Genomic DNA, 13,158 nt, shown 5'->3' with positions numbered 1-13,158 from the left:
TTGAAAAAGGAGGGAGGATGTGGGTCCTGAGGTCCTGAGACCCCCTGTGCCCCTGTCACATAGCATCCATCAGTTTCAGAGAGAAGTTCCCAGAGCCAGAAGAGCTTCTGAGCAAATACTCTATTAGTATTTTTTTTTCTGAAGGTTTTCTTTATGTAAAAGAAAACAGGCTTTAAGATCCAGCAGTAAGTATTAAAATGAAGGTGTTTCTCTTCCAGGAGTTTGTTCAATGTGCAAATAAAATCAACCTTCATGCACAAAAATCTGGAAGGTTTCAATTTAAAATTCATTGGGTTTTCAAGAGCAGAGTGTGGGTCTTTTCTCTGCATGTGCAGTAATGTATTGAGAAAGATCCTCCTCTGCATAACACATCAGAGAACAAATGCCAATTATGGATTCATAGACTAGCAAAAAATGTTATTCTTGATTTACCCTTGTGATAAGATTTATAAAGCACAGTGATAGTCTATGCTAAAAAGAGTGACTCCAGTTGGTATAAATGAAACCAATAAACTTGATGGTAAAAGTGATAATATCAGCCTGCAACATGATCTGAACAGTATGAGGCAACACACAAATTGGTAGTTGATGTCCAGAGGAGAGGACTGCATTTCCTATTTGCACTTGAGGGATATATGAGCTCATTTGGGTCTGCAGGAGAGTTCTCGTGTGTGACTCAGAGGAAGAGCAATGAGAATTACTGCCCCACTCATTGAAATAGGAGTTTATACTGAAGTCTCCACTTCTGAATTTAACTTGCTCATTGCAGGATGGGTTGGCACTTTCCAGTGTGATATGCAAGGACTAAAAATGTACATCTCAGGAGCCCTCCATCTAATTTTACTGCAGACTGCAACAAAATGTAAAAGCAAAGTCCCACATTAGTTGTGTGTCATCAGAGCAGCTCTGCTGTGATAATGTAAAAACACTCCAGAAGATGATGTGTTTGCCCCGAGAAAAGGAGATGCTCGGAGATGCTCAAATGTATTACGTGATGGAGGAGGGCCATCCAAGCGAGTGTGAATGTGCTGCACTGAAAGCCTCAGCCTGACAAAATGCCTTCCTGGGGTGCTGTGCCTCTGCACAGGGAGGGAGGTCGTGGCCAGGGCTTGAGCAAAGTGCTACAGAGCTGGCAAAAGCTGCTCCTGATGTCTGCAGGGATCTCCTTCCAGCGACAGGCACGACTTTTACACCTCTTGTAAGGCTAGAGCAGGATAATTTGACTGAAAAGGAATCATCGAAGTATTGACGAGTTGTGGCATTTACTTTCTGTGCCTCAGTTTCCCACATACTGTTTAGTGCCATGGTACGGGATGATTAGGCATGGTATTTTTTTAAGTTAGTATTGCTACTGTGTAAGTATGGACAATGGTTATTTTCTGTGATTTAAAAGCCTGCTCTGCCACTAGCAAAAGGACTGAGCCAAGCATTATGGTTTCTGATCCCCATGAACGTTAAAAATCCCATTATTATGAGCTCTCCTCTGTATGAATCTGTCCTGGCTGTCAGCAGCAATCAGGACAGCAATCAGCAGGTTGGTCCTGCAGGGATAGAGGGCCCCAGGTGTTTGTGTGCACATCAACAGGTTTTGGTTGCATTTGTATCACTTGCCTGCCAGGGTACAGGGCAGGAGCTCCATGGTCCTCCTGGCCACTGGCCTGAGACCAGGAAAACACAGCTGTGGTGAAAACCCCACCATTTAAAAAACTGAAAGTATAGAACTCTTGGGAATTCTGTGGATGGTATGGGTTGAATGGGGGCTTGGAGGTCTCGGTGGTATCAATTATCAGGTCTGGTGTCTGCTCGGTGTGAGAACCTAGACCTCAGAGCATGGCTTGGGAGCAGCATGCTCTCATCCCACCCAAATGGGCCATACAAACCTGCTCAGCAACACAGCAAGGCTGTGGGGAGAGGGGGAGAGCTTATTCTCCTTTCCTGTGTGGCTATTTCAAAAACTCACGTTTCTGAAGAAGTTTTTTTTAGTCCATCAATTTACATTTATTTGTTCTTGTGCCAATATTCTCCTTCAGCTGAAATAGCTCTTCTCTCTCCCCTGTGTTTACCCCCTTGATGTATTTATAGAAAATAATCACAGCCCCTCTCAGGCTTCATTTTGCAAAGCTAAATGGAGCAGCTTGTCCACTTTCCTCTTACAACACTGGCTCATCCCTGTTGCTTCTTGCACTGAATTGGGCATTGCTGAGCACAGGAGACCATGTGGGGCAGGGTTTTCCCAGGGAGATCCTCATCCTTCCCAATGATCTGTGCCCTGCAAATGTGTCAACACTCTCCCCAGTAGCTGCGTGCAGAGCTACTCACCCCGTTCCCTTTGATTTTGTGTGGCCACAGCCTGTCAAATGCTCATAAGCATCCTGTGCTTTGCTTTTCCCCTTCCTCCCCACTGATGAGCTCCCAGGTGCTCACAGATACTCTTGCTGCTCCTTCAGTACAGAATCATAAATGATTTTTTGTGTTTGACTCATCCCTCAGCCTCTTGTTCTGTGCAATTTCTCTAAGAATGCTTCCCAGCTCTCTGTCTAATGCCACTGAAGGCATTAGTGCCTTTCTGCTCTGTCTACGGATAATTAATGAAAATAGTAACGGAAATGGGTCCCAGACACAGAGGAATTCCTCTAATAACCTCCCCCAGCCTGCTCATCCTCCTCTTGAAACGGCATGTCAGCATCTCTCCTACAGGGTGGGTGGGGAAGTAGTTGTGAATTAATCCAAATAATTTCCAGTGAACTTAATTTTCCATGTCTGCTGTTTTGCTGAAGTCCTGATAGGTTATATGTGCTGCTTTAAAAAATGAGGTTTTTTATCAGAGAAAGATAACGATGTCCCCGGGTGTGATTTATCTTGGTGCATTTTCTCCTGCCACCATTTGCTTCCAGAGCCCTTTTCTTCAACGTGTATTAAAAAGCCTCGCTTGCCTGTGAAATCAGACTGAAGAACCCGTAGCTTCCAGATTGCTTGTCTGCACTTCTAGAAAAATTGGAATATCATATTTTCTCATTCTATCTGATTGCACAGATTTATTAAATAAATCCTTGCCTTGTAGCTATCTTACATCCAGATTTTCAAACCTGCGTTGGGAGGATGATGGTTCTTTCTTTGATGAAATCTATTGAAAACAGACCAGTAAATGAATCCCAGTCACCATGCATTTAATAACAAATGCAGGCAAATAGAACATCCTTAGGGACTCTCATTTTTCAAGCTCTGTATAGGTAGCATGGCTTCAGGCTGCAGCACTGTGTCTCAGTGCATTTAAACACCCTGTCACCTGCAAAGAGCAGTAGTTCAGATACACAAAGCATTTGGCAAAGAATGGCTGCAGAAAGGTTTGCAACGAGCTCTGTTATCACTAACAGGTTTGTCATTATAGTGGAATATCCTGTATGGATACTTCAACTTTTATCATTCCTCAGAAACAGAAAGCTAACATGGTATTAACTGAACTAGTATGATAGATGGCTGTGTTATAATTGAATTAGTTGGGAAGCATTGACCTTTTTGATGTATAATGTCTCTGAATGTGAACAACAAATACAAACTAATGCTTTTATGACTTTGCTGGGTGAGTTTAGTCATCAATTGGCTTGTGATAAATAAGACATTGTACGCTCCAGTCAATGGAAAACATGTTTGCAGCTCCTGTGCTTATATTTCTGTACTCTGTGAAATCAGCTCTGCCAGCACATGTTACTCAGGTGTGGCTTTTGTATTACGAGCTGGACTCAAATGAGAATTCGAGTCCTCAGAGGACCTTATACTTGCTGGATAATGATAAGCCCAGCAGCTAGTGCTTGGTGTTAATTGTTTTCTCCCTTACTGTGTGGCCAGATTAGCTGACAACGACCTGAGGAGATTTCTGCTGTTTCTGCAGCACCTCTCCTTGTCAAAATAGTTGTAGATCAATAGCTGTTACCTCCACAAGCCATAGCGAAAGTGGAGTTAGATGGGAAATGCAATTAGGAGAGAGGAAGCTATTTGCAAAGAATTCATGTGGTTTGTTCTTTTTCTGTTTCTACACCTTGGTCCTTCCAGATCCAGAGCAGAAAATGAAATTTTTCTGCTTTTTATTCAGTTTGGGCTTGACAGAAAAATCACTATTGCTCTAACCTGGGACATTTTATTAGTGTTTATCTGACCGTGATGAATTCACGTATTGCTGCTTGCCACTGGAGCCAAAATAAATGATCTCCAGTGGACAGGGTGCGTGGGGTACTGATGGATGTCTGATCTGCCTCTTCCAATGCAGCCTAGGTCAGGAAACCTTGTCTTGAAAAACACTTGTCTTATGCAAAGTGAACTGACAGGTCTCACCCTATATTTTGACACCTCCAGAATGGCATGTCCTGGCTGCAGGAAGATTGCCCACTACCCCTTGTGCCTATGTGTAAGAGCAGCTAATTCCTGGTGGCTTTGATTTTTCTCCACCTCACTCCCAGTTTTGTGCAGTTTTCAGGTACTTTCTTGCACACAAGAATTTCCAAACCCCTTTCCAGGTCTGAGACGCAGCCACAGCCTAAGAGCTCCAGCTATAGCAGCTTTCTCATAGTTACTATTGATTTAGGTAAAAGTATAAACGTTGCATTCTTCCAGTTTGTGTGTCTGTCTCTCGCCTCAGGCTCGCTCTTTTCCTCTGTAGGATCAATTACCTTTTTATCCTTGGATGCAGTCTGGCATGCCCTGCTGGAGCACAGAAGCAGGGCTGCTGCTATGACAGTTCGGATCAGAAGAGCCCCTCCAGTGCAAGACCTTGTCACCAGGAGGGCCAGCAGCAGGCATTTTGGGGAGCACTGCAGAAATGCATAGTCATGGCTTGATTTTCATCTAAGAAAACAACATATATTAGTGCCTCCACAGTGAGGTCAGAGCAAGCCATGGAAGAGCAGAACCAGACCAACCAGTTACCAGCAGAAATTAAATTTGTCTCATCACTGCTTTTGTACTTCTGTGCCCCACTCTCTATTTTTGGGCATCCCCCCAAAACTCATGTATGATTGTCATGCTTATCACTCCAAGTCCAGATAGTATAATTGTCTAGAAGAGACTTTAAAAAGCTTTTTTAGCTCTTAACCTTTGGCAGTACTCGGTGGTGGTGAAGTTTTACAGTACTGATACTTAAAGGAAAAGGTCTCCTATACCACTTTCTCTGGATCTCGGCAGCAGTGTTGGATTAAATGAAGATATTGTAAAATAATTTTGTCTTGCAAATTCAGGAGCAAGTTCTTGTTGGGCTTGATGAAAATGTTCAGTTGTGGCAGAGTGCTCAAAAAGCATTTCAAATGCAGCTCAGGGGTGAAAGTGCAAAGCAGGGTGAGCTCTGTTCCCTCCCTATGCACAGAAGTGGGAGGCAAGAGCTGCATTTCCATCATTCCCCACTTCAGCTGGAAGCTGGAAACAGTGGCCATGGCATCACTGCCTGTGAGATGCAGCTCACAAGGCACGTACATCCTTGATCTTGGTGCTCACTGCCCAGAAGCTGGCACCAGGAGTCAGGCTTGACTTGCTCTTGGTACCTTCTTGCACTGAGCAAACCTGTTCCGCTCCAGCCCAGCTGTGAATGGATGCAGCTTCTTGGCATGAGGCATTCCCTGGGATGCTGCTCCTTGGACTTGTCTCTGTACCTCCAGGTGAGACTTTCCTCAGTCCTCATGGATTTGATGCACGAAAGTAGGTCAGGTATGACACACCTCATGGGTCCCCTCTGGTACAGAGCAGAGGAGCAATTCCTTTTAAGTATTCCATCTCTCCCATGAGCAAAACAAATTATGTCAAAGCTGCCACGTAAAATGTGCTTCTACATGGTCCCCATTGATAAAGCAATTATGGAAGGGCTGGGCTGCAGCATGTGTATAATCCCCCAGACATCACAGGGCAAGAGTAAGGACTTAGAGTAACTCACACAGGGAGCAAATGTTGCAAACCTAATAAAATGCAATACAGATACAGAAGGAAGAGAGATTCTTTCTCTCTATGGCCTGCCCGTGGTCAATGGGAGAAAAGATTAAATGCTAGAAAGGTTTCAATCTATTTGTTGTGGTTCAGGAGCCTTGTACAGGATGTGTCACAAACAGTTCACTGTCTCCATAATGTAATTTAAGTTACTGTGATCCATATGGGTCATTCATCTGCTGTTTTTCCCAGCATGGAGAAGCATGACTTTTTGGCTTATAAAGACATCTTGTTATGATGCATCTTATTATATCATGCAATACCTCCTGTGAATGAGCCAGTGACACCAGGGGAGGAATACAAGAGAATGGGAATATGTGAAGACACTGTTCCCTTTCTGTCCAGTGGCAGTCAGATGGTATCACACCACCTGCTCCAGCCTTATCAGCTACTGGAGAAATCCCAGGGCTGCTGAGATCAATATGCTTTTTGCTGACAATTTCAAATGAAGAGAGTGATTTAACCCCACCAAGCCCAAAGACACAATCTGATGTGCGCTGCTGCCTGGATCTTTGGATTGCAGCCAATGAATTTTGCACCACATTGAGATACAAAGTTGCCTGGAGAAGCCAGCAAGGAATGGCTTTTTTCCATAGATACGTTCCGAACTATTCTTCACTCTGGGAGCACAAAAACTTGCATCACCTCAAAGGATTTTAAGGCAGACAAATTCAGCCCAGAGGTATGGATACTAGGAGCAGGGAACAATTTAGAGATTTGAGCTGAAACATGTGAAAGAACTCCTTTAGAGCTTCTACAAATCTCCTCCCACAAGCCTTCCCCTGGTCCCCTCCCAGGGAAGCTGACCTTGGCCCCCACACAGCAGTTGTTGTTGCAAAAGTTCACTTTTGACTCTCTACTTTGCATGGGCTCAGAGAAAATACATTGCTCCATCCCTGAAAGCCTTGGAGCATCTGGTTAATACATGATCCTTATTCCCACAGTGAAGATCCAGGAAATGGTTATAAATAAAAGCACGGCCAAAGAAGCCAAGGTTAAGTGGAGGTGCATTCCTGCCCACCATCAGACATGAACAAGCTGGACCTAGGACTGTTACCACAATGTGATATTGTTCCCCGGAGCAAAACTGACAGAAGAGATGGGGAGCTAGAGCTCAGAACAAGCAAGACAGAAATACTGAGGGAGAAAAAGGCAAAGCAGTGCAACTCGTGATTCAGCTGGAGAAGGAGTCAGAATTAAACCACTCCATCACAGCGATGGTTGCTTTCCTCCAACCCACCTGGCAGAAGGGAGAACTTGTCCTTTCTCTCAACAATGATTTGCAAAGATTCTCCCTCCATTTTCCAGACTGCAAGGCTGGAATTAGGATGAATAGCTCAGTCCCCTATGACAATTCGAGGCATTTCTCTGCAAGACACACTGTGTCACACTGCTCTGGGGGATACAAACCTGTGAGGGTGCTGGGCTAGAGATGTTGGTGCTTCCCAGCCAAATGTCCAGAGGTGTTCAAAGGTGGGGGGGATATTCTGTATTAAATACATCTTACTTTTAAAGCAGAGATTAAGCACCAGATAAACCACTGAAGGCAATGATGGTTTCTTAATTTCTCGATTTCTTCAGTGGAGACTGCAGGATTTTCTGGAAGATACTTTTTAATCAAATGCTAACTGCTGAGCTAAACACAGTGGTTATTGAGTGAAATGCTACGGGATAGGTTATTCTGCAGACCGATGAGCTAATAGTCTCTGCTGGCCTTAAAACCTGGATGGACATTTTAAGGAGATTCTATAAAAAGGCCATCCCAATAAATAATTACTCAGGGCTGTAAAAGCTAAGGCATTTGTGAATTCCTTGGTGACCACAAGAAATCTGAAGACTGTTTAGTGTATTACTAAGTGCCAGTGAGCACAATCAGGCATCCATCGATACGACTGGAAAGTCTCCTCTGGCTTCAGTGGACATTTGGTTAGGTCACAGTTGAGGAAATGTGAGGGCTAAAGCCAGCAGGGAGGCAGAGCTGTGCCACCCTCCATCACAGAGCATCACTGGATGAGAGCTATCTTCCTTCAGGGTTTTGACTCTCTTGAGAACGTTATTTTGATTTTCCTTATGAAAACCTTGATGGGCTTGGGGACTTGGGGATGAGCCAGTAACCAACAGAGAGACAGATTGCATAGAAAATTCACCTGAACGTGCAAGAAATCAGCACGTACCTTGCACAGCTTGGAAGCACCTTCACCTCTCTGGCACTCAGTATGGAAGGTAACACCTTCCCAAGAGCTCACACGGAACAAATCTGTCTCCAGCCCTGACCTGAGATCCTCCACAGCCTGTTGTGGAGCTGTGCTGGAGGGAGCCTTGCAAAATAGCAGGTGGTCACCTGTCACACTTGCTGCTGCCTTCACCTGTGAGATTGAGAGGAAACGGTGCCCAAACAGCCGGAGCGATGGCTGGGCACAGGTGAACGTGAGCCACCGTGACTCCATCTGCTTGGCCCTCCAGCCCTCACTCCCTCCTGCAGGCTGCACTTGAAAAGCAAACCCTTGATTATCTTTTCACTCACTTTTGACCTAAAATCAGTTGCACCCGTGCTTTTGTGCATGTTCACTCCAGAAAGGAGAGCTTGCGTGTGCCGTGACCTGAGAAGTGCCTGAATCGTACCCCTTCTGCTCATGGTCAGCAGTGCATTCACAAAGACCCAAACTGCGAAGTGAAGGCTCATTTGGAAAAGTATTGGTCGTGAATATAAATAATAAAATTGTTCTGGTTTTAAGTTGGTTAAAGAAACTTAAATGTAACATTTCTTCTCTCTGATGGATTAGCCCATGGCCACTTTAATCATCAGTGTTTTTCTACATGGTTTTAAAAGTGCACTTTATAAATGCTCAAACGTGCAGTATGGGGGGGTGTGTATATTTTTCATAGGTGTTTGTGCCAGCGAAAGCCAGTTGTTCCCACACCCACTGAAAAGTAATTCAATATAGCAGAGGGAAACTCATTAAAAAATTTAGACTAACATTCACAAAAATATCTTATCCACCCTACTCCACAGTTACTGTTCTTTTTGTTTGTAAATACATTGGGGGAAAAATATCACTTCTGCCTAGAACTGCTGTCAAGTTGTACTGCTTTGAAGAATTTGGCATATTCTCCAGTCAGCACATCTGGTATGGGTGGATGCTCCTCAACAGACTGATTTTTTTTTTTTTTGGTTGTTGTTATATTTCAAGTGATCCTGTGCCAAAGCCCGTTTAGCTGAACAAGAGGTTTGCCCATTATCAATCACGCACTGATAACTGCTGCCAGCTCCAAGATGCATCCTTCCAGGCACAGCCTGCGTGCACACTGGCTGCAGGAGTCAGCTTCAGCAATATTGAGACCCTGCTGAGATTTCAGAGGAAGTGCAAATACGGAGTACTCGATAAAAATAGCAATCTGCAGGCTCCGTATTGCTAAGTGCTATTTAACGATGCAGAAAGTTTTAGTATTTGTCTTTAAGCTAGGAGAGGATTCCATGTTTCACCCAGACCATGACAGAGAGGAAGAAAGCAGTGCTCTGGGTTGTCTGGCTCTTCCCCCAGAGGTTGCCTTGCTCTCCCAAATCCTGGTTAAAGAGTTCAGGAAGCACAGCAGGCTCAGAGAGACTTGTCTGTTTGGAGTGTAACTAACTGTACTCCCAGCACAGGCTATGCTTTGGGCTTTAGATTTTCTCTTTCTCTTAAAAGCAAGCCCAGAAGAGATTAAGGACTTGCTACTGAACACTGGAAAATATAAACCAGTCTCTGCACTAAAGATGATACTGGCAAAGGACTGTTTTTTCTACAGTTTAATACCATTAGAATGCTGCTAGCTGTTTAAGAAATGCCTGTGCTGAAGAAGGTGCTAGGCAAGGTCATGTCCCAGTTAAAATGAAATTTTTTTTCTTTTGCCTCTTAGGAAAAGAGATTCACCAGGAAACGGTTTGGGGGTTCCTGAGAGCAGCTAAAACACCAAATTGACTGAAGGATTTTTGGTCTTGCTTTTCTAATGGCACAAATTTGCCCAGAGGTTGCAATAAGGAAGGTGAAGAAAAGACTTGCTGCATAAAGACTAGTTAGTGCTTTAAAACGAGCCCTTGGGGCAGTCCCTTTGCTGTCACTGGGACAAGCAGCTTGGTTTGAAGTTATAAACACTTGTACGAGTCTCTGCGAGGAGGGGCACATAGCAGCTGTGTGGTGCTACAGCCACGGGCATGAGGAAAGGCAAAGTGAGAGCCCAGAGCCCAGGCTTGCTGATGTTTATGCTGGCTCATTGGACGCACACTGCTCTAGAGGGGTCGCAACAGAGAGGAAGTTTTGCAGGAGACTGTGGATAAGACAAGAGTGGAAAAAACCTGCCCCTCCACAGGGAGTTATTCACATGTGAAGGAGGCCAAAAAGTTTCAGAGAAATATCTAGTGAGTGTGGCAGTGATGAAAATCAGATTTTCTTTCCTAGACCTTACCCTCAACATTTCCCCTTCTGCATCCATCAGCTTCAGTGTTTCCAACCCTGAGGAACTATTCCTGTGCACAAATAAAAAGCACCACTGCTGCTGTGAGAGAGGACAGTGGAAACGTGTTCATTTTTGTGCAGCTGGAATCAGCATCATGTAAGAAGGAGGAAAATGCCCTGACAACCAAATTGGGCTGAATTATCTTTATATTAGGGCTGTGCTACAGAGGGAAGAGACCATGAGGAACTGGGCACCATTTCTGCAGCACTGTGATGCCCATCAAAGTGGGAAAGGTGGGTGTGCTCAGTTCTGGACACCCCTGGCTCGAGGAGACATCTCCTACCTCCCATGTTTAATTTGGAAGGAGTTGCTGAAGCAGAGGGGAAAGGAAGATGGGAGGCCTAGAGGGCAGGTGGAGCCAGATGAGGTAAATGTGCCAGCTGCTGAAGGAAAGAGGAGATGAAAGGGAAAATAAGAGTGAAGAACAAAGCAGAAATGTCAAGAAAAGGTGGGGAGGGGAGACAGGAGTTGATGGTGCCAAAATTAGATGGAGAACTGGGACAGGGAGTGCTGATCTGGTGCTCTCCTCTTGGACGAAATTCCCACTGAAGCTGCTGTCAGACGTGGCCTGGGGAGGGAGGAGAACTGGGATCCAAGAACTTGTTTTCCAAGATTGGAAAACAAGAGATAAAGGAGGGGTGGTGGCAGGTGCCCCTGCAGACCTGGAGCACCCCAATTACTCAGAGAGGGTTTCCCCAGCCCCAAGGGGAGCCAGCCCTGCTGCCCTCGGGACACACCACCCAGTGTAAAATCAATGTGTTTATGAGTCTGCACCGTGTTCAACTGTTTCAAACCAATTTTTGCAGGCGATTCCTAATTATATGCTGCTAGTCACAGCCCACAAAAAGCTAATGAAACCCTTGCCATCAATTAAATGTAATTTCTGCATGCTGAGGCAGAAACAAGGAAGGTAAAAGACGAAGTCACCAAATTTTCCTCTGGCTCCAGCTATGGGAGCCAGCTCTGAAAACCTTTCAGAACCCAGGCAAAACCAAGTAAGATCACCTAGACCTGAACTAGGGGTAAGAAATGTCTATTTATTCTCTGGTGTGTGCAATTCTGAAGGGTACAGAGACCTCTTCTCACTGTTCTGATGACCTGAAGGCATGTGTTCTAGGAAGTGGTGTAGGGCTGAAATCACCCAGCCATGAAATTTGCAAGTAAATGGATACTTACAGACTAAAAAAATCTGATGAAAGCAGGGAAAATGAGGCCCAAGGACACTGCCTCTTTCAGTGCTGTTGAGTAGTGGTAAGAATAATGTAGTATAAACAAGTTTTTTTCCATTTGCAAGGATGTATGTTTACCTTCTCCTCTTGTATTACTTGCTATATGTGTTAAGTGTCTCTACAGATGTTATGCATACACTGAATCACACACAATATTCTTCCAAGTCAGGGGAAGAGCTCACCCATCAGTGGGTTTCAGAAAAAAAAAACCCCTCCTGACCCCTCGTTTCTCTCAGGAAAGCAGAGAGTTCTGTTCCCAAGGTTGTCAGAATAAGTAAACCACATAGTTTCAGGCCACTTTGTCCATGGTGGTCTGACAGCTGTGGTGTTCTTGTGCATACAACCCTTCAAATTAGTTCATCTAGGAAAGGAAAGCCGATAGTCCGCTCCCCAAACAGTGCTAGTGAGAGGAAAAGTCGAGCCTTGACATCTTTCTGCTTTATTTCACCCAGCAACACCTCTATTAAAAACTCTCTGCAGTATCTCTGCGTGGCGTGGCCAGCCAGCAGCAGCAGGGGAAGAGGCAGTGCTCTGATTGAGGTAAGACCTTGCCTGCCCAGACTGAGAGCGTGAGTGTCGTGGTGCTGCACGTGCACCGCAGCACACCTGGGGTGGGGACTCCCACCCACACCGTGCAGCCCTCACAGCCCCTTCCTACACCGCCAGACCCCATCCCTGCAAGGACCACCTGCCTGAGGGGGGTGTGGGCAGCTGTGCAGTACAGGGACTGTGCATCGGTGGCCTTGGTGGCCTGGGGGTGGTGGGCATGCAAGGTGGGCACGGGGGTGTTGTCATGGAATCATAGAATTGTTTAGGTTGGGAAAGACTTCCAAGATCATCAAGTCCAACTGTTAACTCAGTACAGCCAAGTCCACCACGAAACCATGTTCCTAAGTGCCACATCTACACATCTTGTAAGTACCTCCAGGGATGGTGACTCCACCAAGTCCCTGGGCAGTCTGTTCCAGCCTTCACCTTTCAGTGAAGAAATAATTCCTAATATTCAACCTCAACCTCCCCTGGTGCAACGTGGGCCGTTTCCTCTTGCCCTATCGCTTGTTACCTGAGAGAAGAGACCGACCCCCACCTGGCTACCACCTCCTTTCAGGCAGTTGTAAAGAGCGATAGTCACCCTCGACTCGCCTTTTCTCCCGGCTGAACAGCCCCAGCTCCCTCAGCCGCTCCTCCTCAGACTGCTGCTCTCCATGTCCCCGACTGGGAAGAAAGAGGCTCCTTTCCCGCTGGGCACCCCCTTTCCTGCCCGGACAGCGGGGCTGCCGGTGCGGGGAGAGCCGGCCGCTGTCCCCCGCCCCGAGGAGCGCCGGGACTCACACTAATAATAAAAATAATAAGGATAATGGTTTAGGGAAGCGGAGTCCCGGCCCCGCCGCCTCCCGCCGCGCCCCATCCCTGCGGACCCGGGGCCGCCGCTGCCGCAGCGCCCGGGGCCGGCCGGGGCAGCCCCGCCGCG

Source organism: Corvus cornix, chromosome 10 (genome assembly GCF_000738735.6).
Source record: "Corvus cornix cornix isolate S_Up_H32 chromosome 10, ASM73873v5, whole genome shotgun sequence".
Classification (NCBI taxonomy): domain Eukaryota; kingdom Metazoa; phylum Chordata; class Aves; order Passeriformes; family Corvidae; genus Corvus; species Corvus cornix.
The sequence above is the reverse complement of the archived record's forward strand: the minus strand, read 5'-3'. Positions refer to the sequence as shown.